Below are 27,589 nucleotides of genomic sequence, written 5' to 3' on the forward strand. Positions count from 1 at the left end.
CAACCGAGCTCTGTAGTAGCTGTTTATCATTTGTATTACAGTAGCACCTAACCATCTCAACTGAGGTCAGGGCCCCATTGTGCTCAGTGAAACTCCTTTGGGTAATCAGGCTGCTTACTAACTTCACACGTTCTACCCTGACTTACGCTCCATGCAACTCCATTGAGCTTGTGACTCCACAAGCAGAATTTGATCCCAGATCTAGGAAAAATGTCTCTTGTTCCAGCCCCAAGCTTAGCAGAGAATGTGCTGCATGCCGGAGGAGGAGAGTTCACAGCCATTGGGGAGATCTCTCTGAATTCCAGGGCAGACCCAGACCTCCTGGTGCACCAGGGAGACCAGGAGTCTAGGTAAGTGACATGCTGCCATGGTTTGCACAGAGGAGTGACTGGGCTGGCTAAGAGTTTATGGAGAGGGGGTGGTATGGTATATGACCCATCTGTGTCTGCTACTAACCAATATCTCCAACAGCTGGTGTTGGGACACTAGAGGGGAATGGCTCTAGGTTACTACAGAGAATTCTTTCCCAGGTGTCTGGCTGGTGGGTCTTGCCCACATGCTCAGGATCTAACAGATCGCCAGATTTGGGGTTGGGAAGGAATTTTCCCCCAGGCTAGATCGGCAGAGACCCTGGAGTTTTTTTTGCCTTCCTCTGCAGTGTGGGGCAGGGTCACTTGCTGATTTAAACTAGTGTAAATGGTGGATTCTCCATAACTTGAAGTCTTTAAATCAAGATGTGAGGACTTCAGTAACTCAGCCAGAGATTGGGGGCCTGTTACAGGAGTGGAGGGTCAGGTTCTGTGGGCTTGATGTGCAGGAGGTCAGACTAGATGATCATGACTGTCCCCTCTGGCCTTGAAGTTTGAGTCTAGGAGTCTACCCCCTCTGTCTCTGAGAGCTCTGAAACTCTCTGGCTTGTGCCAGGCAAACTCAAGCCATTCCCGCAAGTCTAGGGCAACCACATCGACGGCTGAGTCTCAGTTGACCTGTGCAGCGTGTTACCATGGGCCCTGGCATTTCAGCAGCTGTCTCTGCACACTGACAGTCGCTGGCTGGCTGTTGATTGGTTGCTGTCACCCTTGTTCTTGTCATCCTGTGGGGCTGTGCTTGGGTTCAGCTGTTAGGTTCAGTTTCCACGTCCCTAGAAGCAGATAATGAGAACTGCGTTCCCTTAAGAAAAGAAATAGCAAGTGAGGGGTGTTGAGGGGAGATGAAAAGTCACCGCTTGGTTTTATTTACCAGGGCCCATAACTGATCCAGGGCCCAAGCTCGAGCCAGGGTCCCCGGTGGGGATTGCTCATGTTTGCAGCTGTTTGGGATGTTCTGACCCACATGGATCACTCCACACCAATGGGACAACACAGACTGTCCAGCTGCAAGTAGATGTGGCTCATTCGGGAGAGGGGCTGAGGTCTGATGACTAACATAGGGGCATGTGATGAGCTGTCCATATTCTCACCTTGAGAGCAGCCGGGGAGAAGGGCACCAGGACGCGGTCTCTTCTGAGAGTCCTGCTGCAGCTGCCGCATTTTTTGTAGAACAGTGACATCTGGTGGTCATAAAGATTAAAAATGAGGCTTATGTTTCCTCTACATCTCCCAAGTTGTATTTCGTCACATTGACACTTGGGTCTAGGTTAGAATGACTGGTTAATTAAACCCCCAGGTGGCCAGTGGGTGTTCTCTATGGATATCTTGGGGTGACTTTCCTAGGCCCTGACTCCTATTTAAGGATAGTACAATGAGTTTTTGCCACACTAGCTAATACAGTCTGGACTCTGTGGTCTAGGTGAGCTGTATTCAGCACAGAACCAGAGAGGGTGGAGGGCAAAGGTGGGTTTGTGCCACCTTTGCAGTCCCCTGATCCTGGGGCTGGTGAGATGTTACAGCCAGTTTCCCACAAACCTAATGACCCATCCCAACAGCTGGGGTTTGCCAAGGAGTAAGGGTGCTCCAGCCATGCCAACTTTTCCCCAGCCAGGCCTCCATGTGCGTGTCCAGAAGTGGGGTAGCATGAAGTCCATATATCACTTCTACATCATCCAGGGACTCCCCTCATCAGGGGCAATCCTCGGGCCTGGATCTACTAGGTTTCCAGCTGCTGTATGTCGCCAGACCACATTTGAGATCAGGCCCCAGGTTCTTAGCTTCTCCAATTGCTGGAGCATACAGCGCAGGAGTTAGGGCGGGTCCTATGGTCATCAACAATTGGACTGGATTGGAGAAGGAGAGGATGTATGGCAAAACAGAGTGTGTGGCGGGGGTGGATGCATCTGTAATAAAGAAATGGTAACTGAGATGATGCTGTATAAACAAGTGACCTAGGAAGGAAAAGGAACAAGGGTCTCGACTCATACCAAATTTCATAGAAGCTCCCAGACTTTGGCATGTTCCCATATTCTGCAATAGCAGCATGAAGTAGCAGAAACTCCTAGTTCCATTCAGGTGTGGGAAAAACCCTCAGGTGTTGCCATGCAGTGAGGCTGACAACATTGCATCACAGCTGCCATGACAATGGGCCCCATCATGCCACAAGGCAGCACTGGCCTGTCATGGCACAGTCATGCTACAGCATCACAACGTTCTCCAGCGTAACAGGCCAGCGCAGCCACTTTCCACAAAAGGCAGATAGACAGTTAGGTGGAGAGTTGAGACAGCAACACACACATCTGTCGATTCGACACAGGTGGGCCGGCCCACTCACTTAGCATCCAGGCCCCCACAAATCACACCCCGACTCTGCTCAGGAGCATGGGAGGTGGGACGCAGGCGGAAGGGGTGGGGAGGGCCCCCCCACTTGTCCTGGCCCAGAGCCCCACAAAACCATAATCCCCCTCTGGGAGTAGGCAGCCCCCCTGTCATTGCCCGCCCGCCCACCTGAAAGCCGGGGACCACCCAGTTTTCCTGTCCTAGCTACACCACTGGTTCTACATTGTGTGTAATGTAATGATGTTGACTTGCATCTGAGTAGCACCTTTGCTCCAGAAGGAGCTCAAAGTGCTTTCTAAACTATCCATACAGGAATCGCTTTACCAATCAGAGCATGGTTCTATGTCTCATCCAAACATCAGCAGCACCAGGACCCTAACGCCGTGCTGGGACACTGGCCTAACACTGACTCAGAGGGAAGAGCGCCCCCCCCCCCCCCCCCCCGCTGGATCATCAGCAACATTTATTGCAGCTTCTTAGGCTGCCCATAGAGCTGTCTTGTCCTTTAGTGACTAGGCTGAACCCTGCTCAGTGCGAGAGTGGACAAGATCCCCACTTGGCTGCAGGCAGTATCTGTACACTGCACAGTGTTTGCTTTGTCACGGGCCCACAGGAGTGGCAGGAACTGGTGGGGACTTTGGCCTTCAGGGCCCTCCAAGTTGTAAGGGGCTTTCTGAAGTGAGAGCCTGCAGGGCACCTAGGACACCCAGTCAGTAATTGCTGGGGTTGGGAAGGGGAAGATCTGCAAATTGGGGTTTTTAATGGCATGAGCCTTTCCTCAGCCTCCCTTTGGTGTATTGGACTTTGTGTGTGTGTCTCTCACTCTCACACACTCTCTCTTCTCTTCTCTTCTCTGTCAGGACTCAGGTCCATGCTGACTCCCTAATGACAAAGGTCTCTTGCTCCAGGGCAAGGCTGGTGACATGGGGATCCCAGGTGCTCCAGGGGGGAAATGAGTCTCCTGGCACCAGATGCCTCTTGCGTTCCTGTTCGATCTTGGGTTAAGATGTGCGCCCAGGGATTCTGCAGTCTTGTACTGTGGGCACAGCAAATTGCAAGGGGAGGCTGAGTGGCCCGGGTCCCTTTGTCTAATCTAGCGCTGGTATTTCTAATGGTGCCTGTCACCTTGGTATCCGCTTTAAGCTCTGATGTTACCAAGAAAGCCCTTGCTCAGTCCCATCACACAGGTTGCTTTTGCTAATATTCACCCTTGGACACTCCAGAGTTCCTTCCTCAAACTTGACCACTAAATTGGGACCTTCTGAACCAGGGGACTGTGCGGTTCAAGGGATCTGTAATGGGAGCTGGAGCCCTTCACCTCTGTTTCACAAGGTTCATACCGAAGCCACGCTGTGCGGTGTTGCCAGCCACCTGATGGCTACTCTGTGGCTCATAAACGATGAATCAAGGGTCAGAAAAACCATCCCTACAGGACCCCATGGTTGGCAATCTCCTCCAATTTGTCCAGGATGGAATGGTCTGGAGGTCACACCTCCCTCTTCCCTTTAGAGATGGTCTATCCAGAGCAGGGTTGAGGCATGCTGGCAGAGCAAGCAGGTGGGGACAGCTTGTACTGCCAGCCACTGCTCGTGCTGTACTCGTTCTGCACACAAATGGGCCCACGGTCCCAACAGCTGTCAGTCCTGCACATTTCATGAGCAATTGTAAAGCTCCCCTGGAGCCTTTGGTGCAAAATGGGGATAGGAAGAGTTTGGGAATGGTGCAGCCTGCTGCAGTATCCCTGCAGATGTCTTAGACGATTGAAGCCTGTGCAACCAGCACCTTGTCAGAAGCAATGTGAGTTTAGCCCTCTCTCTATGGAAGGGCTTATCTACCCTTTGCCTTTCTTCCCCTTGCTGCAGTGTAGGATCAGACTGGCTTCTGGGGGGATGAAGGGTTCCCTGGTCTTGCTGGGGAGCAGGGAGAGTACATCCCTGGGAACAGTCAGTGCTCTAGCTGCAGGAGGCTCAGAGGAGAGATGGCATCATGCTAACTAAATGGAAATCATTCAGAGACAGCTGTGTACCTCCCCGTCACTATAGGTGAAGTCCTATTTCACGGAAACGCAGGAGCCATCTAAATTATTGCTCTGCCTTCTGTCCTGCTGGGATAATACAGAACAATCTCATTTGTATTTTCCCTTTATAATTTTAAACCTAGTTCCGTGAAGCTGTTTTGACACTTTGCTTGGCTCTGCTGGGAAGAATGTCGCACTGATCTACACCCCGCTGGCATCAACAGGCCAGTGCTGTGAGAAACAGGTAGCACGTTGCTGGGAGTGCACTCCTAACGATGGGATGCCAGGTGGTGTGGTGGCATTGACAGCACTGCTGATCTCCTATTCCTGTATCTTCCAGAGAACCATTAGCCAAATAGGAGCAAAGGGCACTCGGTTCCAAAGGCCCTTGATAAGTACTATTGCCAGGCCGACAGGCCTTTGATGGAGGTGCTACTATCAGCATGTATAGTGAGGTGGAGGGACCACTCTGCAAACCCTGATGGGCGGAGCCAGGCTGCACTCGCCCCCCCACCGGAACAGGACGTATAAAGGGTGGGGTCTGGAGCTCAGTTGGGCTGCAGCTGCTGAAGGAGAGAGATGCCTCCTGCCTACTCCCAAGTTGGGAGACTGCAGCAGACTCCCACTGGGCTGAAAACTGGCCAGAGCTACTGGAGCTACTGGCTGACAAAGACATTGAGGAGTCACTGGGACTGCCACTGGTTTTCTACCCTGATGACCTGGAGGACCCCTACGGATCCAGGTACAACCCGAGGGAAGGCAGGAAGTGGCCCAGGGACAGCTGACCCTAACCTGGCTGCATTGCTGCTGGAGACCCAATGGCAAAATACATCACTGCTGTTAGGGCCGTGGGCTGGGCCGGGGGGGGGAGTCGGGATGGCCCATGTCCCCTATCCCTGCCACCCCATCCTTGGAGTGGCACTTTCCCCTCTGCTTTTGTCGACCATTTGCTGGAGGTAGGATACCTGACCCTCTTGTTGCTCGGCCCTGAATACAGGCCTGAGCCATAGACTCGCTACTGCCTTGCCCTGACTAAGGGCTTGGCTTAATAACTGTTTGCTTGCTGCTTGGCCCTGAGTACAGGTCCAAGCCACAGACTCCTTACTGCCCCACCCTGACTGTCTGGACTCATAACTGTCTGCTCCTCTGCCCTGATTGCAGGCTAGAGACCCCAACTGACTACTGCTCTGCCCAGACTGTTGGCCAGAAGCATGGGCTGTGTGTTGCTCAGCTAATTCCCTAACTGTGGGCGATGCCCAGCGCCATAGTGAGACGGAGTGGCCTCCCACTGACCCAAAGGGGGAAGGACCACCGCTAACCCACTACAGTATGACAACATTTTACGTTTGTGTCTCCCCTTTCATGCTGAAAGCGCTGTGCGGGAACGGCTTCCCTTGTGAGTGCTGGGCAGCACTTCCCATTCGTGGTCCTCTCCAGCATCTCTGAGCTTCAGCATTTGTATTTATGTGCCAGAGTGGAGACATTTCCATTCTCCATGCCTCAAGCTGAGAGAATTCCATTTGTTGTGTTGTCGCTTTTAGTGGCTGGCGGCACTGAGTCATTACCATTCTCCATGCATGGGACAATTAGCCCTGAGACACTGCTGTTCGCCTTATGTTGAATCCTGGGCCCCTCTCGGGATGACACATTTCTGTCTGTCGCCAGGCCAGTCCCTGGGCTTCTCTAAATTGGGATATTAATATTCCTCACTCTCACTCATCTATCCTCATGGTGCTAAGCCATCCATTTCCCATGCTTCCCTTGGGGCTCCCCAGTGCTGGGAAATGCGCTGCCTGGTTTTATAGATCAGTGTGTTTATATGTGACTAGACTTAAGCCCACTTATCTGTAGCTGTGGTGTAGGATGTGACTGGTAATCCAGGTCCCGCTGGCTCTCCGTGGGACCTCGGGGTCTAAACGGTCGATTTGGAGAGAGATGACCCAGAAGTGAGCAAGCTCCGCCTGTACCCACATGGAAACAAGATTGACACCAGACTCTCACATCCCATATCTATCTGCAGAGGTATTGCAGATGTATTGGTCATTCCATCAGTAAAGTTTAGCTGTGTAAAGATGCTGCTTTGCCCTGTTCTCACTGGTTCATAGCTGAGCTCTTACCTCCTCTCTTGTGTTTGCCTCAAGGGGAACCAGGAGCAAAGGCAAGATGAGCTACTGCCATACACAGGACAGGTTTGCAAGCCCATACCCCTCTACTGTAGGGTCTGGGCATGCATGGCATGAGCACACTGAGGAAACTTACCACTGTCAGAGTGTGAGTGTGAACCATGACACTAGGGCGTTGGAAGATGAAGCCTGCTGCACTCAGATGACAGGACTTTTAATCCTAGTCCTGATGTGTGGATCCTGTACTGCTCGGTGGGCTGGGAGGATAAAACCTGGCACCAGCGTATCAGTGGGTAGGTCCTGGCACACATGAGGAGGAGGGATAGCTCAGTGGTTTGAGCATTGGCCTGCTAAACCCAGGGTTGTGAGTTCAATCCTTGAGGGGGCCATTTAGGGATCTGGGGCAAAAATTGGGGATTGGTCCTGCTTTGAGCAGGGGGTTGGACTAGATGACCTCCTGAGGTCCCTTCCAACCCTGATATTCTATGAGCAAATGCTGCCACTAGGTGCACAATAAGTGGATCCTGCTGCCTTGTGAGCTGGGTGTGTGAGAGCCCTGGCACTAGTGCACTCAGGAAATGAATCCCGTTGCATTGTAGTGAGGCGTGTGAATCATGGCATAGATTGCTGCCATGTGAAACCTACTCCCATCAGACGGTGGGAAATTAATTCCAATGCTGCTTTTCACTGTGGGACATAGATCTGCACTCTTTGATGTGCTACAGACAAATGGAGAGTTTAACTGAGCTCTTCATAACCTTTTTCTTGGGTACAACTGGCACCCAGGGAAAGCGAGGCAGAAGTGATCTAACTATACCACCGGTAAGACCCACTTCTTCCAGCCCTGAACCATCAGTAATGAACTGTCTGGGATTCTTAAACAGCAGATCGAATGACTGGTTCTAACTGGAAAATTGTTTGTTTCCTGACTGTACTATTACTTGCATTTAATTAACACTTGTAGAGGCCCTAGGCAGTGAGTGGGGAGCTGAGATGCAATCCCCAGCTAACACAGCACCTTCAAAGTAATTGGGTTATATGGGACCAGTCCATAGCTGATTAGCTGTGGGCGCGGGGAGCCTGGTTCGGTACTATACGGCCCGCTTTCAGGAGCAGGAAGCTTAGGTTCCATTGCCCATCTGGCAGGGCCTGCAGGCCACAACCAGAGGCTCTGGATTCTATCACTCAGCTGGCAGAGGACCCGGAGAGTAACCGGGGGCATTAAGTTCCATTATCCAGCTGGCGGAGCACCTGGCTTGAGTGTTCAGTTAATAGAAGGCAACTGACAGTGCCACATGGGCTGAGTTGAACTGGTGTAGAAAATCCAGCCAAGGAAAAGCCTGAACAAACCCATGTTTGAAAGGGATGGTGTTTAGTTCTCAGGTGACCAGCCAGTATTCTGTGGACTACCAGCAAGTTCTCCACAGTTGTCAGGCCACTCTCACTATGGACCTTTGAACAATGACAGCTATCTTTCTATGGAAATTTGGGGAGGGGGGGAAATAGTTTTTAACTTTTTGCTTTTTTTTTTAATGAAAACCAAAATCCACATATTTTCAGTTTCTGGGAAATATTTTCAGTAAAAATTTAGTTTTTGAAAAACATATATAATTATACCAAAACCCAATAATTATTACTGAAAACCAAATGTTTACCAAAAGAGTTCTGTTTTTAGTTTCCATTTTTTCAACTGGGGGGTGGGGGGGAAATAAACCAAAAAGTTTGGGTTTTTTTGTTTGTTGGTTTGTTTTTTGTTTTTTTTCCTGCAAAGGTTTTCATTTTGCTGGAAAAGCTCCCCCCCCCCACCCCCACCCCCCATCAGAATAAAAATGTTTCACTGAAAAAGTGTCACGCAGTTCTAATGACCATGTCTGTCAGTCTCCTAACCCACTTACCAGGGCAAGTCACTATGGGGGAAGAGCCTCATTAGCCAAAACATACATTTGGATGTCTTGATTGCTTCTGGGCAAAAATCACCTGAAGCATTTAAGCAACATGTGGAAGTGACTATGCGCCGTACTAGGGCCACCCCTTTGGTTACTGCTGTCTAGAGTCACATCTGAGTTATCTATGAGACAAATCAAACATCACTCACTCTGCCATTGTGTTTTTAGGGTGATGATGGCTTCAAAGGAAAGTGAGGCTCTCTGGTGCCCCAGGAAAGAGGGTAACTTTCTCACTCATAGATTATTTAGCTTGAGAATACAGGGTCTATTCTGAGGCACACTGAAGTCACTGAGCAGTTCCATTGATTTCACTGGGCTTTGGATTGGGCCCATATTGCATTTGCTGGTGTGATTCCATATGGAAAACACTTCTGGATTTACTAATGGGATACTGAGATCCTGGGGTTTAATAGTGAAGTATAGCCGGTATCCGATGTGATTTATGGAGTGTGTTTAAAGAGCAATAGAGGGCTAACGATACTTGTATGAAGAGAAGATTTCCTGAGTGTTACTCTGGTGATGTGTTTACAAAACTAGTTAATGTTCAGTCTCATACACATTGTAGCAACAATCCTGCTCTAATTACAATATATGGTTACTCAATTTGAAACTAGCAATTCGCTGTATCCCTCCCATTTTCACTTGTGGAAGCATTGTGAATGAATCATATCCTACCTCTTATTGATGGATTATAGAGGAGACGTCAAGTCCCTCCTGCATAAGACATTAGGGTGGTTAGTGCACATTATTTTTGCTGCCAATTCCTCTGTCCTTCATCCCTTCCTACACAGGGAGGAAAATGAAATCTTTGTGTTAGTTGAGGCTGTGTGGTACTTAGCTTCACCTTTCACAACCAGCAACATGAAAGTGACTTTGCAGGACTTCAAACTGTCCTAGCAGATCTACCGTTGCAGTTCTATGGCAGAATCCTCAGACTCAAAAGAGAACAGTTGGCTGCCACAATATGGAACTCCACTAACTAATCCCGGATTTGGGATTAACCTGGTCAATCCCTCATTTTAACTAGCTGTTACTGGGAGAAATGGGACTGATTGGTTTGCCTGGAAAGCAGGGAGTGAGACTACGGGTAACATTTCCTCCTTTAACTCATGCCAAACATTAGAATTTATTTACTCTGACCTTGTACTTTTGCACTTTCCCTAGATCCCTGTGTTTGGGAACTGTAGGCAGAGTTCACATTTACAGGTAGATGGGCCACATTTTTAACCAGTCTTTATTTATACGCAGCTGTTTTGGTGCATACAACTGACTCTGTGCCCACCAAAATGGGCATGCTTAACTGATGTTTGCACATACAAATGCCAGTTTGCCCACACAAAATAAGCATACATCTGCTTTGGCAGATGGGTGCACAGGCAAAAATGGGCATGAAAACACAAAGGCCTGGGCTAAAAATTTGCTGTATTTCTCGCTTTTTTTTTTTTTATGGAGGTGACACTAGCAGCTCTGCAGTTAAGATTGCATTTAAATGTGCACCTCAAGAAGAGTTTAAATCCCTTTTATTTTGCATATTAATGATTAAATTTAGTTGCCACATTTTACCCAATAATTCTTCCAAGGAAAATGGGACTTTCCATAATACTTGCTTGGTTACATTTTTACTAACGTTTTATAATGATCCTCTTTTGAACTTTGTGCCTGAGAATCTCAGAGTTTTTGGCTCCCTGGTGTTTAACATTCCTAGTCATTCCAGACTTCACTCATGTTCACACACACCCATACATTCTTGTAACCTCTCAAACCGATACAGATCACATTTCAGATCTTCTGTGTTAATGCAAAAATAGTTTTCTTTTATTCATAATTTAGCTCCTCAAAGAGAAGCCAAAGAAACTGGCCAGGTCTGCCATCTCCTCCTGTCCTCTGAAGCTGTTTCCCTGCTTCATTAGCTCTCCTGCCTTCACTATGGCCTTGTCTACACATGAAAGATTGTACCACTCTGTAGTTAAGCTGTACAGCCCCCTAGTATGGGTGCAGTTATACTGGTATCAAGGTGTCTTACACCTGAATAGCTTATTCCCATACGGGAAGAGGAACAAGCTACATTGGTATAAGACACCTTTATGCTGATCTGAAGCTGTGTCCAAACTAGGCCTTGTACCTAGATAACCATTTTGATTTTTTTAAAAGAACGTGTCCCTAGCAGACACAGCTATAAAAACTGCACCAGGGGCTAACTCGGTGGTTCCAGGCATCAGTCCTTAACAACCTCTTTCCCTACCTGAAAAACAGGAGGCTTTGTATAGATTTTAATGTCAGTGCTGGAGTGACAGCCCTGAAGAACTCTAACCACAGAACAGGTACACCACACACAGCTGGAATGCAAGGTCCCAGTCACCCTTCTTCCTTGGAGAAGGCTACTTCTTAGACTTAGGGTAGCATAGTCTCAATGTCCTTTCAGGCCCTAGTCTCAGAAGATGCACCATCTAGAACTGGTACAAATAAGTGCCAACAGTGAGGTTGCTAGGAAGTGAAGGGAGGCCACAAAACTCGTATGTAATCTATCCATCATGGTATGTTTACTATCAGACCTAGGCTGGGCTGGAGCTGGCCACCTAGAGGTGAAAGGTTCTCTGTTGCTCTTAACCAGATTTCCCTGAGCCAGTCAGTCCCCCATCTCCCCCCTTCCAATCTGTGGCTGAGGTCTGTTGGGGGCACAGCACACACATGATCAGCTGCAGCCCTCCCATAGGAAGCTTCACACATTCTCTTCCAAGTTACCTGTGATCCATGGTGTGGCTCTAGAGATTATTTTTCCTGGCGGGGCTGAAGGCTTTACCCCAATGTTGCTATGAAAATCCCTGTATTAACAAGTCCCCAAACTGCTTAGCGACAAAGTGGGTGGAGGAGGAAGCAGCATTGCCTCATTTGGAAGCGTGTGGGAATACCTTTGAAATGTTAATGTCTCATGTTTTTCAAAAAGCTGCCCCGAGGCAGCGACCGGTGGCTTTGTATCTGCCATAGATTTTAGTGAGGAAGGGGGAAAAAAACTTCAGGAAAAAAAACCTATTTCCCTCCACTTCAAAGTTAAAATGGGACATGTATATTCATTCCCCTGGTCTCTCCTTTTCTACCCTGATGCATTTACTGTTGGGGGGGAAAGTGTTGGAGGGAGAGCTCTGAGGACTGACATCCTCTGTTTACTGGATTCACGGGACAGGTACAGCCCAGACAACGGACATGGTAGCTTCCCATAACACACCCCTAAGCTGCAGGGCCCACCTCTGAGGTGTGGTTTTGGAACTGTAGGCCTCTCTTCACCTTTGCACTTTCTGCTGAAAATGCCCAGCTTGTGATGGTGACACTTGTGGACTGTTGAAACCTAAGGACTGAGCTGAGTTCCCGAATCCATTTACATAGGGCATCAGAGAGCCAGAAGATGGTACCAACTGCCAGTTGGTCCTGATGTGAGCTGGATTTGGACAAGCAACCTGGAGATGTGAAAGGCTCTGTATCCTCATTCTTGGTGTCCTGAGCAATCCAGTCCCTGATATGAAACCTCTCCGTCCTCTCTCTGTAAAATTCTGCATGGATGTAAAGGACCTATTGCTTACATAACTCTTACTGTCTGGCCGCCCAGACAGTCTCTTGATGCTTTGCTGCCAGTAACCTGCATCCTAGGTGCCTCACTCATAGTTTCTACAAAGATATCACATACGACTTGGATCCAGGTTTGAACCTAAGACACCTTTTTTGGTCTGTTCTTTGTGACCATGGCTAGTTCTGAAGAAGAAATACATGTTTGCTGCCACTGTTGATCAGTTTTAAGACTGAAAGCACCCTGAAGCTCTTGGGAAGTCTCCTCTGCAAATACCTTTTGTTGCTGTCAAAAAAGACTTAACATAGCTGCTTTTAACCTTTTGAGAAATGTACCGTGTATCACTCTGACCTTAAAAAAAAAACAAAAAACAGGAGGACTTGTGGCACCTTAGAGACTAACCAATTTATTTGAGCATAAGCTTTCATGAGCTACAGCTCACTTCGTCGGATGCATGCAGTGGAAAATGCAGTGGGGAGACTTTATGAACATGAAACAAAAGTTGCAATTCTTCAACAAAAAACCTTCAAAAACAGACTCCAAGGAGAGTCTGTTTTTATTCAAGCCTAGTATAGTGGTGTCCAGTTTGCAAATTAATTCCAATTCAGCAGTCTCTTGTTGGAGTCTGTTTTTGAAGGTTTTTTGTTGAAGAATTGCAACTTTTGTTTCATGTTCATAAAGTCTCCCCACTGTATTTTCCACTGCATGCATCCGATGAAGTGAGCTGTAGCTCACGAAAACTTATGCTCAAATAAATTTGTTAGTCTCTAAGGTGCCACAAGTACTCCTGTTCTTTTTGCAGATACAGACTAACACGGCTGCTATTCTGAACTCTGACCTTGTGTGCCAGATCTGATCTAAGGATTTCTGCTCCAAAGAGCCTTGAAAATAAAAATGTATAACAGAAGTGCCGGGACAATCTGCACTGCGCACCTCAACCAAAATGTTATACTAAAAATACAAAACACTTTTCACAGGGAGACCAACTGGCTTGGATGGGACATGGATCCTCTCCCCTGGAGGTGACCTGTCTGACTCCACCCAAGGACTATCCTTCTGTCCTGTCTCGGTTCTTACACTGCCTTCATCACCCTCTTATCCAAGCACCTTCCAATGGTGCCTTGTAGTAATGGCCAGAAGTCATGACCAGATGTTGGTCTATGTTAAATTGCTTGGGGCTTTTCAGTGGACAAGTGTCCTCATCACCTCAATTGGCACTGACTGGCATCTTTCTGGCAGTCTCACTAGAGAGGCACCAGAATGAATGGGTCATGGAAACTGAACTCTCCTCTCACTCCTACAAGTGTTCCCTCCAGATAGGGGTTGAGGCTCACTGGCAGCATGGCTCAAGGTGATCTTACACTGCTATTGCCCATGCTGTATCTTGTTCTGTGGATAGAGGGGTTATATCTCCATGGCAGTCAATCTGTCACCTTTTTTCCAGCATGTAGCTCTGTGGAACACACTGATCCAAGACATTGTGTAGCAAAGAGTCAGGCAGGGAAGGAGCTCCATACAGCTTGTTCTTAGTGATCTGTGGAGCCCAGTCCTGGTGTTTTGAGCAGAGTAAAACCTTTTGAGGACTGAGTCGTGGGGTCTTGAAAAGAGATGATCCAGGAAAGGCACTTGCTTGCAAAGCAATTGGCAGAACCAAAGAGTTGGGAACCAGCTGCTTAACCCAAAGCACTTTCAGGCAAGCCTTGCAGGCAGCTTTTACAAACTGTTTTCCTTTGAAGAAAATCTTTTTCAGGGACCCAGAGGAAGCCCAGGGCTGCCAGGCCCAGCTGGATCACCAGTGAGTAACCCACGGTATCACTACTTATTCTTGCTGGGAAACATGAGCAGGGTAGAGTCTGCATCACTGAGGGTGGCTTCCTTGGCAGTGAAGCAATATGTGAATAAGTTCCAAAGCAGGAGCCTTGGAAAAACAGTTTCAAGAGCTGATTATCGGGGTGCTTTCTCTAACAAAAGACTGATGTGAAGTCGGGTATCATTTAGGATTGGTGTCCCTGGTACTCCAAGACATGCCTCTCTGAACTAAGTCACTGCTACAAACAGTGTTTCTCTAAAGCATGTAGGGAGACCACAAGCGTGTCTCTGTTCTCACAAGGTGTTGCTGGTCCCAAAGGGTTTTAAAGGATCACTAGTCTGAAGGGAGGAAAGGAAAAGAATAGAAAGGTGGCACACAACTGAGCCCAGAGCTTTCTTATTCCACAGCACTTGGAGTCATGCAAATCACAGCATCAGTGAATGTCACATTTGGGAGTACAAATGCCAGAATTAGTGCACGGGTGGGTGGATCTGAGAACACACGTCTGTTCTGAGTGTGAATCTAGGCACTGCAGTATGTGATCCCAAAGTGCTCAGAAGCTGGGAGTGCAAATGCCAGCAAAGTGCAATTGTGGAAGCTGCTCTCTGTTTCCAGACCTGGCAGTGGCAGAGCTGCATTTTGCAGCTGGCGGAGGTGATGGGTCATTTGGGCTGGAGAACAGGCATACCTTGCTCTCACCTGGAGCTAAGACCAGTGTTTAAACAATCATTAGGATTTAGGGATTTACTGTAACCCAGTTACTCCAGTCTGGAAACAGAATCATCTAATGCAAAAAATAAACAAATATTTATGATGGACAAGGTAAACCAAATGGAAGCCTGGGGAGGCTCTTAATACATTACACACTTATTTATTTATATTAGGGCTGTCAAGTGATTTAAAAAAATTAATCGCACTGTTAAACAATAATAGAATACCATTTATTTAAATATTTCTGGATGTTTTCTACATTTTCAAATATATTGATTTCAATTACAACACAGAATATAAAGTGAACTGTGCTCACGTTATATTTTTTATTACAAATATTTGTACTGTAAACAAAAGAAATTGTATTTTTCAATTCACCTCATACAAGTACTGTAGTGCAATCTCTTTATCATGAAAGTTGAACTTACAAGTGTAGAATTAGATACAAAAAAAAAACTGCTTTCAAAAATAAAACAATGTAAAACTTTAGAGCCTACAAGTCCACTCAGTCCAACTTCTTGTTCAGCCAATCGCTCAAACAAGTTTGTTTACATTTTCAGGAGATAATGCTGCCCACTTCTTATTTATGTTACCTGAAAGTGAGAACAGGCGTTTGCATGGCACTGTTGTAGCCAGCATCGCAAGATATTTATGTGCCAGATGCACTAAAGATTCATATATCCCTTCATGCTTCAACCGCCATTCCCAGTCATACGTCCATGCTGATGACATGTTCTGATCGATAACAATCCAAAGCAGTGTGGACTGACACATGTTCATTTTCATTATCTGAGTCAGATGCCACCAGCAGAAGGTTGATTTTCTTTTTTGGTGGTTCGGGTTCTGTAGTTTCCTCATTTTGGAGTGTTGCTCTTTTAAGACTTTGGAAAGCAAGCGCTGCACCTCGTCCCTCTCAGATTTTGGAAGACACTTCAGATTCTTAAACCTTGGGTCGAGAGCTGTAGCTATCTTTCGAAATCTCACTTTGGTACCACCTTTGCGTTTTGTCAAATCTACAGTGAAAGTGTTCTTAAAATGAATAACATCATCTGAAACTGCTATAACATGAAATATATGGCAGAATGCGGGTAAAACAGAGCAGGGTACATAAAATTCTCTCCCAAGGAGTTCAGTCACAAATTTAATGAACACATTATTCTTTTAATGAGCATCATCAGCATGGAAGCATGTCTTCTGGAATGGTGGCCAAAGGATGAAGGGTCATACGAATGTTTAGCATATCTGGCACGGAAATACCTTGCAATGTCGGCTACAAAAGTGCCATGCAAATGCCTGGTCTTACTTTCTATTGACATTGTAAATAAGAAGAGGACAGCATTATCTCCTGTAAATGTAAACAAACTTGTTTGTCTTAGCGATTGGCTGAACAAGAAGTAGGACTGAGCGGACTTGTAGGCTCTGAAGTTTTACGTTGTTTTGTTTCTGAGTGCAGTTATGTAACAAAATCTACATTTGTAAATTGCACTGTCACAACACAGATTACACTACAGTATTTGTATGAGGTGAATTGAAAAATACGATTTATTTTGTTTATCTGTACAAATATTTGCACTGTGAATCAAGAATAATACACACTTTGATTTCAGTTACAACACGGAATACTATACATATAAAAATGTGGAAAACATCCAAAATATTTAATAAATTTCAATTGGTATTCTGTTGTTTAACAGTGCGATTTAATCACAATTAATTTTTTTGAGTTAATCGCGTGAGTTAACTGTGATTAATTGACAGCCCTAATTTATATGGCCAGAACCTAATGCAAAGTAATAACAGGAAAACAGAACCAGGGGTTCTTCATACTAGGTATCCATTTTATATAGCAGCTAAAATGAAACTGTAGGGTACCTCTGTATTGAATCCTGTGGAAAAGGGAATAAATAGTGGAGAAGTAAAATGAAATCAGCATATTTTGACTTTCATTTTATATTGCAAAAAAGCCAAATTCTGCCGCTTTGACAATGCAATCTGTTTTACCAGATCTTTGCCTGACAGCAGATGACAATTTTTTTCATTAGCAAAACATTTCTCTTTCACAGAACTTCATGGGGGGGAAAAGGACACTAAGGGCTCAGTCTCCCACTCCTGACTCAGGCAGACTTCCCTTCGGCTTTTGTTGAAGTTTGCCTGAAAAGGAAAGAAGTGCACGATCAAATGCACTAACCGTGAAACTCTAGACATAATAGAAGCTTTGCTAAATTTGACTAAATTGGATGAAATTCCTCAATGAGAAATTGGCACAGCAGAAAACTGGAAGCTTCATCCAAGGTGTAATCATAGCCTTAAAATAGCACTAAGAAGGCTAATGGTGCCAGGCTAGCAACTAAAGTATATTACTAAATTATGTTCTTTTAACCTGTTGTACTTATGGATATATTTCCCTTTTTTCCCCGCAGGGATCTTATGAAGCCAAGGTAAGCAGTCTGCCAAAACCATTCCTGTATGTAACTTAACCATAAGTTATATTCCTTACGGTAAAAAGAAAAGGAGGACTTGTGGCACCTTAGAGACTAACCAATTTATTTGAGCATGAGCTTTCGTGAGCTACAGCTCACTTCATCGGATGCATACTGTGGAAATTGCAGAAGACATTATATACACACACCATGAAACAATACCTCCTCCCACCCCACTCTCCTGCTGGTAATAGCTTATCTAAAGTGATCATCAAGTTGGGCCATTTCCAGCACAAATCCAGGTTTTCTCACCCTCCGCCCCCCCCCCCCCCCCCCCACAGACAAACTCACTTTCTTGCTGGTAATAGCCCATCCAAAGTGACCACTCTCTTCACAATGTGTATGATAATCAAGGTGGGCCATTTCCTGCAGAAATCCAGGTTCTCTCACCCCCCTCCAAAAACCACACACACAAACTCTCTCTCCTGCTGGTAATAGCCTATCCAAAGTGACCACTCTCCTTACAACCTGCATGAAAATCAAGGTGGGCCATTTCCAGCACAAATCCAGGTTTTCTCACCACCCCCCCCCACCCATCCACACACAAACTCACTCTCCTGCTGGCAAAACCTGGATTTGTGCTGGAAATGGCCCAACTTGATGATCACTTTAGATAAGCTATTACCAGCAGGAGAGTGGGGTGGGAGGAGGTATTGTTTCATGGTGTCTGTGTATATAATAATGTCTTCTGCAATTTCCACAGTATGCATCCGATGAAGTGAGCTGTAGCTTACGAAAGCTCATGCTCAAATAAATTGGTTAGTCTCTAAGGTGCCACAAGTCCTCCTTTTCTTTTTGCGAATACAGACTAACACGGCTGTTACTCTGAAACCTATTCCTTATAGTAGAGATCAAAGTTTGTTAGAATACTGATGAAGGCCAAATGCTAGAATTTGCAATAATTGGATTCCAGTCTGTAGTCTGGGATAAAACTTAAGGTGGGCAGAAGAATCCAGCTATCTGCTATCATGAGCCAGTCATGCCATTCCCACCTCCAGAACCTGTCCACCATATCCAGAGCTGATGACAATAGTATGTGATTTGCCGGGATAAGGCGGTTTGAGCACTGTCAACAGAAAAAAAAACAACTGCTCCTCTAACTAGCTGCCATCTGCAAATCATCATACTACCTTGCTGTATGTCAGTTTCTTCCATACCAATGTCTTCCCATTATTGTCTTCGTATTTACTGCCAACCCCAACATCCTGCTTATCTCCAGCATCCTTAGTGCAGCCCCCATGGTGTTTGTTCTCATAGCTTACTGCGTTTTGCACTTCACTGCTCTGAAAATTTTTGCTTACTCATCTTTCACCCTCCTCCTCTTTTCACCACTACTCTGGCTATGGTACAGTGTACCACATAATCAGTTTAATATCTGATGCTCCCTCTCTTGGATGACTGCAGTATGTCCCGCTATGCCAGGAGGATGGACTCGACCCAACAGGCCATTTTCTATTACTGAAACTTAATCCCTCTTCTCTCTTAGTATTATTTTCAGGACTCCCAGTAACTCTCTCTATCGTCATTTAAAAAAATTGTTGTTTTTTCCTGGCATCGTATCATCGCCATCGCCATCATTGCCAGAACAACATCACCTATCACTGTCCCTGCTGAAGCATCCTCTTAATGCATATAAAAACATATGCGCTTCTCCAGTTACTCAGCTACCATGTGTTTCATCTTCACCATAATTATCACAAACTACAGAATTGCTTCAACTTCACCCTCAAAACTATTCTCCTCATGAAATTAATATTCTTATTCCCCACTGTCACCAACAGCACCCACGCCCGCTTCATCTTCTCCTTTCGCTTCCTTCTTCCTGGCAGTATCTTTGACTGCTGATTGCAGAACGTCTCATTCTCCTTATCAAATTGCAGTTCACTCTGCAGGGGAAATGCACCCCCTCGTGCTACTTCCCAAATATTCTCCCAGCTCGCCCCCAAGTAAATGCAGTCATTCATATGTGAGCGTTGTCTTTGGACCAATCCCACAGGGCCAGAAAAATTTCTGAGGGGATCTAGGACCCAAGGGGCCTCAGGGACCTCCAGTAAGTGACACAGCAACCTCTTGATCCTTCCTCTAGTGATTCTAGGTACAGAAGGTGAACAACGTTTAGGATATCTTGATGTCAAGTGGAATAGGATTAAATCCTTCTGGCACCATTACACAGGGATGACCTACGTTTACCTCTTGATGATTGCCTCCGTCAGTGAGCATGTCTGTTGAGATTCTTTCAGCTCCACTATCCAGACCCTGATTGAATGAAACAAATGCAATACAGACTGGGAAAATCAGGATGCTCAAGTGAGTGTACAGGCAAGTCCAACATTTCCAAATGTTACTGTCCCTCCCTTCCTTTGGTAAGATGACTTTTACGTACAGGAACTTATAACAACCAAGAGGCTTGGCCAAGATTCTTGAAAGTGACTAGTGGCTTCAGGAGACTCAATTTTGAAGTGCCTAGCTTTTGAGAGACCTTAAAGGGGCCTGATTTTCTGAAAGTGCTGAGCACCCAGCCTCTGAGCTTAAGGTTTCTGTAAGACATCACAAGTTGGGAACCCAGATATACAGGCATCATTACTTTTGAAAATCTTCACCATTATTTATAACTATCTACAAGTGTCTTAGGCCTGTGATAGCCTGACTTGTGCTAAGGAGCACTTTACATCATAAGTAACCCCATCAAAATTAACAGAACTGCTTGTGGAGTTAAGGGTATCCCAATCTGTCCTTTAGCGATAGCGCCGAACACAAGAAATGGGAGACTAGAAAAGGCTTCATACAATACATACCCATGCCTACCTTAACAATAAGGATCAGAAATAAAATACTAAAGAAAAATATCAACAGAAAACAATCAGTCCTAGAGCATCTCAGTACAGGTTTGTAGTTGCGGGTCATTCAGGGCTCAGCTGACTGAAGGAATGGGCAGATACTGCAGTGATGGTGCTACTGAAATGTAAATATCTATTAGAAGAAAAATCTTTCTTCCATTCCTCACACATTCCGTTACCAGCCCCCACAAAACTGCACATGCAATTTCATTTCCAAGCACAAATCATGCACTGAGTGCCCCACAACCCAATCTGTGCATAAATACTACATGTGCAATTTTGCAGCTTCAAAAATCAGACTCTGCCTGAAAGTTTGGTCCTCTCTGGTCACGTTTGGATGTGACCTAAAGGCCCATACACCCCTGAATATATCAGCAGGGATTCAAAGTAGTTTCCTCAAATTTCAGAAGGCCTGAGCCTTGGTTCCACCATGACATTCCCATTAACTGACCTTCTGAAATGTGTAGGTGTCTCTGTCATTTGAAGTGCAGTTCTATAACAGTTGAGTCTCTACATTTATTGGGTCCACATCTGCATCCCCAGCCATTAAATGGATTGTTTGTTGATGGAACAAAGTTATATCTACCTCCGTTAGATAATTTAATGGTCCTCATCATGTAGTATCTGAATATCTCTCAATCTTCTAATGCATTTGGCATCACAACACCCATCTGAGGTAGGGAAGTAATCCCATTTTACAGATGGAGACCTGAGGCAGAGAAAGGCTGTGTGACCTTGGGCAAGGTCATAGAGGAAGTCTGTGATGAAGCAGGGAATGGAAACCAAGTCCTAGGCTATCACCCTAACCACTGGACCATTCTTCCTCTCCAAATCAGGCAGTGGCATCAGATTGCTGACCTATATTCTGAAGACAAGGTTTGGATCCTATATGGCCAGACACCCACCCCCATCCCTCTAAGTGCAGATTCTGGCTATGTCCATCCACACTGTTCACTGTTTTAACATGCAGCCTTCTTTTCTCGGATATACAAGCTACACAACACCGAGATCTGAACCCCTGAAGGAGTCTTTCCTGCAGGGTCCACCAGGACAATCTGAAAGACAGCAGCCATCTGGCAGGCATCAGGTACATTATCAGCATTACCAGCCTACTGCCTGGGTAATCGCTGCTGCAGCTGCTTATTGTAGAGAAATTGGGGAGTATCTCAACGGGAGCATCTAAAGTTTTTACCAGTTACCTTAAGAAATGTGAGCACAGAGCCCTAATGAAAGAAGGTTCTTATCAGACATGAACGTGTTTTTGAAGCTTCCTCTATTAGGTACAGAGGAAGCCTCTTTGACAGCCATATCTGTAAGCTATTTTAAGGTTTATCTCATTTAAATTAGGGGTGGGCAAACCTATAAAGTTTCATAGCCAGGGCTGGATTTAGATAGACAACATCTTGAATGATTTCCTTGAGGTCTCTTCAGTCCTAGGTCTGCAGACTTGAACCAGAAGCCTCGCTGAGATGGGATGTCTTGAATTTCAATAGTGTAATGCCTTTCCCCTTCCATTTAATAGTTTTAAAGATTCAAGAACAAGGGCATTTTTGCTGCATTGGTGACACATGGTGAGAGCACACAGAATATCTGGGCTCAGAGGTGACCTTGGAAGCTTGCTCGTCTGGGGTATTGCAGAGGTGTTGGTCTCATTCTCAGTGGAGGACCGTTAGGTTTTTAATACAAGATACAAACATATGACAGGTTGGATAGGTTCTTAACTACTTTTCTGTGAATAGCTAATACACCCTGAATCCCCATGCGCGGATGATGAATTTGAATCTGTTAAATCAGTACCGATTGTATGCTAATGGAGAGTATAGCTCCATTGCAGTCAATGGAGTTGTGTCCATTAACAGCAGATGAGGATCCTGGCTTTAGGGTGAAGCATAAAAAGCACTAGCTGTGTTGTCTAACTATTACTCCTGGGGGAATTTGTGCCACTCTGCATGCGCAGAAGTCATGTCCCCTGCAGATTTCTTTGCTTCCCTGTAGAAAAATTACCTTCTGACAGGGAAGCAAAGAGAAGCTGCAAGAGTGGTCATGCACCCCTCCCTAGCAGTGCAGGTATATCATTTCAGGTACCCGGAGCAGTCAGCGGAGAGGTAAATCACCGCAGGGCTGGGGACACCTCACCCAGTGGCTCCTACCCTGCACCAGGATCAGCTGCTAGTTCTGGCTGAGTTGGAGGTGGGAGAGGATGGAACATCCTCTTCCTCTGCAAGGAGTGGCTGGGGTGTGTCAGACTCGCCTCCCCCGGATGCAGGAAGCTCAGCATCCTCCTTTGCTTCCTGTCCCTATCGCTCCTCAGCCACAGGAGGAGGAGTCACTGTACAGGGAGCTGCTCCCCTATCCGCCAAACCTCACCCTGTATATTCAGACACCCCCCCACACAGCCTTCCATACCCATACCCAAACCCCATCCCATTGAACCTCAACCCCTGTATCTGGAGCCCCCTTGCAACCAGACCCCCTGCATCTAGAGCCCCCCCTCTGCACCCAGACCACCCCCGCACTGAGCTCCTTGCACTCAAACCCCATCCTGATGAGCCCCACCTCCCTGCACCACCCTGAGCCCCCACATCCAGACCCCCACCCCACTGACTGCCAACTAGCTGCACCCAGACCATCATCTCCCCCCCACCCCCAAACCCAACTCCCCTAGCACCCAGACCCCCACCCCACTGAGGGCTCCAACCACCTTCAGCTGGAAGCCTCTGTAGAGTCCCATGGCCCCTGCACCTGGAACCCCCTCAATGAGCCTCTGTGCATCCAGATCTCCCCCGCATCCCCACCACTGAGCTTCCTGCTCCCATATTGTCCCACACAGAGTCCTCTCCCCCCACACCTGGCTCCCCCCACACTGAGCCCCTTCACACTTGGATGCTCCCTGGTTGAGCCTGCCTGCCCCACACCTGGTGCACCTGGCGCAGAGGGGTAGGGGCCCAGGGTATTTCTGGGGCAGACCCAGGCCTTGTGCTGTGTCAGGGTCAGGTGTAGCCTCACCACTGAGTCTGTGTCCTGGGGGAAGGGAGGGGCTGCAGGGTGATCTCCCACCTTCATGCAGCCAGTGGCCTGTGCTCCCCACTGCCATGCTGGAGCCTCCACTTTTATTTATTGACAAATAAAACTTGCAGAATGTTGCAGAAATTTTAAATATTGTGCACAGAATTTTTAATATTGGTGCAGAATTCCCTCAGGAGTAAACTATGCTCCCCTACCTCCTTACACTCTTCTTGCCATCCCTTCATTCCTCTCTCACTCATTAAAATACCAGTCATCTCTTTGGTCCTCTCTCCGCCCATCTACCCACCTTTCTATCCTTTGTACATCCCCATTCAGCTCCTGCATCTCAGCACCCCATCCTTGTATCCATTCACCCTTACCTATACATTGACATGTGTCTGGCTTCTTGTCCCCAGTGGTGACTCTTAATGTGACCATTGCAGGCTCAGCTCTGTCCAGCTGCATTTTCTCTGCCTGCAGAGTCCTGTCACCTTCCAGTGCCTCAGTTTACCATGCTGCGTATAACCCGGTCTGCACAATGGAAGCGTGCGTTCCTTCACCAGGACTACCTGACTGAGGGGAGACAACAGTGAAGAAATACGCTAGGTGTACCCCAGCTGTCAGGCTGCAAAGAAGGAATTGCAGTTAATCTCTTACAGCAGCCATATCTTGCAATGGCTTCCCTAAATTTCTCCCAGCTCAGCTCCTTTGTAAATTTCACAATGCATTCAGGGTCTGGCCCCAAATCTGAGCTTTGGACTAGAAACTCAGAACCCCAAAAGGATAGCAGGGATTGAGAGCACAAACAAGAGGAGGGAGGAATTTACAGTGGTATTGCTTACATGCCAAGAAGTAATTTTACGTACTGTTTTTACTACATCTGTAGTAGCAGGTAAAGCAGAGTAAAATCTATCTCCTCTACAAATACCAGAAGCAAATGCATAACCCTGCCTAACAAAAATTACTTGCTTTCCTAGATAAGGTGACTGGAAGTGGAATAACGATTTGGCTGATATAGGAACATGACTTGTGATATTGTACATTAGCAGTCTGTAGCAGTTGGGAGAGGGTGGGAAGGGTATGATACTGAATCTGTAGAAGAAAAGAAGATGCAGATTTGGAGTCAACACAGCAGAGAACTTTTGAGCACAAATGTAGCCCAGTAATTCTTGGGTAGGTCTCTGGAGCAGTTAAAAACCAGGGATAAGGAAGTGATTTTAAAGACGACCCATTTGCGATTTTGGTTCTTTATTCAGATGGTTGAACAGCCAAGACAACCACATGCTATTCTGGACCTTATCTGAAGATATAAGCTAAGCATGGTAAATAAAGAAGTAGCTGTAAGGGAGCCATCAAAATGTTCTGGTCAATAATCCATAGATGTGTGAGGTATTTTTAATAGTGATTAAAGGAGAAAGAAGCAGCACAGAGGGTTTGGGGCATGATCCAAAGCCCAGTGAAGTCAGGAAGAGTCTTTCCATTGAATTCAATGGATCAGGCACTTTGTCCTTGAATACTGAGTGTCATGTTGTCAGGATTCCTTCCCCACTCTGAACTCTAGGGTACAGATGTAAGGACCTGCATGAAAGACCCCCCTAAGCTTATTCTTACCAGCTTAGGTTAAAAACTTCCCCAAGGTACAAACTTTGCCTTGTCCTTGAACAGTATGCTGCTACCACCGAGCGTTTTAAACAAAGAACAGGGAAAGAGCCCACTTGGAGACGTCTTCCCCCAAAATATCCCCCCAAGCCTTACACCCCCTTTCCTGGGGAAGGCTTGATAAGAATCCTCACCAATTTGTACAGGTGAACACAGACCCAAACCCTTGGATCTTAAGAACAATGAAAAATCAATCCGGTTCTTAAAAGAAGAATTTTAATTAAAGAAAAGGTAAAAGAATCACCTCTGTAAAATCAGGATGGAAAATACTTTACAGGGTATTCAGATTCAAAATACAGAGGATCCCCCTCTGGGCAAAACCTTAAAGTTACAGAAAACAGGAATAAACCTTCCTCTTAACACCGGGAAAATTCACATAAAACAAAAGATAAACTAATCCGCCTTGCCTGGCTTACCTATACTGGTTGCAATATTGGAGACTTGGATTAGGATGGGTTGGAGAAGATGGATTTCTGTCTGGCCTCTCTCAGTCCCAAGAGAGAACAAACATGTAAACAAAGAGCACAAACAAAAGCCTTTCCGCCCCCAAGATTTGAAAGTAACTTGTTCTCTTATTGGTCCTTGGGGTCAGGTGCCAGCCAAGTTAGCTGAGCTTCTTAACCCTTTACAGGTAACAGGATGTTTCCTCTAGCCAGGAGGGATTTTATAGCACTGTATACAGAAAGGTGGTGACCATTCCCTTTATATTTATGACAAATGTATTGTGAAATGGAAGCCCCTAAAGATTTTGATTAAAATACTGCAATATTTGAAGGACCTCTTGAAGGAAGTTGGGGAATATTAAAAGAACAGCTGGAGAAACTGGCTTCAGATGCCCTTTTCCCTATTTATACTTAATGGGGATAACATTTAATTGCTGTGTGATTCAATATGGTTATAAACAATCACTTCCACAAGCAGCAAACCATAAGCAATGTGGGAAGGAACAGAACTGCAAGGACTATTTAAAAAAAATAATAAGCAGATAAAAGCTAGTGGAACAATTAAAGGAGCAAAAAAACTGAATGTCAAACTGCAGAAGAAACTTCAATAACACCTCATGAAAACTGTTCCCACTTGAAATAGACAGAAGTTAAAAAGAATGAATGGGATAACAAAGACCAAAGATAAGAAAATGAGTGATTTAATCTGTCAAAGGGGATGCTTGCATAATGGCAAGCTTTAGAAAATAGACATTGGTAGTTAGCAAAATGCATTTGGCCACTATTTCGGGAGGCTATGGCTGTTTGTTGTTACAGTGGAGTCGAGACCCCAGCCAGGATCAGAGCTCCATTTCACTCAGTGCTGTAAAAAAACCACCACCACAGGGTGTGGAAGAGTCCCTAAAGTGCTTACAGTCAATGGGAGTTTAGCACACGGTGCCATTTTGTGCCTTTTGGAAATTTCTCCTTCCATGGACAAGTCCCCCAAATGATGGGAGAGAGGAAGTGCTGTTCTCCTCATTTTGCAGATGGGGAACTGAGACACAGAGACTTCGGGAGTGTCTGCTCTGCAACCAGGGTGCAACGGCAGCACATGTAGACGTACCCTAGCTAGCTCTACTACCGATAGCAGGGAAGCCGCAGCAGGATGCATTTCAGCACCAGTACCTGGGGTTGTGTGGCCAGGGCTTCCCCACGGTCAGCACCGAAGCTAGTTCAATTTAAAGCAAAATCGGGTACCTCGACACATTCTGGAATTGCACCCTCTGCTCACAACGCAGTGAATTGGCCAAGGTCACACGGAATCTGTGGCAGAGCTGAGAAAAGAACTCGGTTATCTTGAGTCCCGGTCCAGAGTCTTAGGCTTCATTTTACTAATTAATTAAGGGACAATCCTGTGTGTGTGGCATCAGAACAGTTGCCGTAGCAGTGACTGTGAGATTAGAAATTCAGTGCTATAACTTCACTGTAAGAGTATCATTTTGTGCATGGGATCTTTCTGCTACAGCATTTTAGGGGCCTGGTACATTACTGCATAACTGCCGTCCTTGGTTGGTGTAACTCCACTGAGATCCACAGTGATTGCAATGGAGTTGAACCCTTGTCCACCTAATATCATCCCCGTGCCAGAGGGCAGGAGACTTCCTGGGATCTAGAAGTGAGTCTCAGCTGTCCTGCGCTGCTCAGTGTACCCCAAGCTCACAGTTGTAATAATCCGTATCTCGAAGGAGGTTGGATTGCAGGGTCTGGCCAGGAGTTAGGGTGCGGAAGGGGGCTCAGGCCTGGGGCAGGGGGTTGGCATGTGGAGCGCTTACCTGGGGCAGTTCCTGTTTGGTGTGAGGGGTGCTGGTGGGGATGTGAGTGGGGGGGGGGGTGCAGGAGTCAGGGTGGGCTGGGGGTGTGGGGGGGCAGGGTGTATGGGGGGATTACAGGAGTCAGGAAGAGCAGGGGTTTGGGGGAGTGAGAGGGGTGCAGGAGTCATGGCTGGGAGTGTGAGGGGGGTTCAGGAGTCCGGGCAGGGGGTGTGGACTGGGGTCGTAGGGGTGCTTCCACCCCCCTGCCCCACCGCTGCCCAGAGCGGCTCACGGCAGGGGGCTGGGTCGGGGGTTATGTGTAGGGAGAGTGTTTGGGCCCCGCCTTTGCGCTGCCCTGCCTCCGCCTCCACCTCCTCCCCCGAGCGCGCTGTGGCCCCGCTCCTTCCCCTTCCTCCCTCCTGAAGCGCCCTGAGTGCTGGCAAACAGCTGTTCAGTAGTGGTGGAAGCGCTGGGAGGGGGAGGGATGGGAACACTGC

The 27,589-nt window shown here is 46.6% G+C and overlaps 1 long non-coding RNA gene across 1 annotated transcript; it reads right to left on the reverse strand.

The window, feature by feature from the left end:
* Positions 1–20: 20 nt before the first annotated feature.
* LOC141992847 (uncharacterized) lies at positions 21–23,766 on the reverse strand. The gene is made up of 3 exons (XR_012640666.1): positions 23,578–23,766; positions 1,460–1,549; positions 21–1,141 (listed from the first exon to the last, which is right to left on the reverse strand). It is a non-coding gene; the product is annotated as an uncharacterized LOC141992847 (long non-coding RNA).
* Positions 23,767–27,589: the final 3,823 nt, after the last annotated feature.

Source organism: Natator depressus, chromosome 8, assembly GCF_965152275.1.
Source record: "Natator depressus isolate rNatDep1 chromosome 8, rNatDep2.hap1, whole genome shotgun sequence".
NCBI classification, from domain to species: domain Eukaryota; kingdom Metazoa; phylum Chordata; order Testudines; family Cheloniidae; genus Natator; species Natator depressus.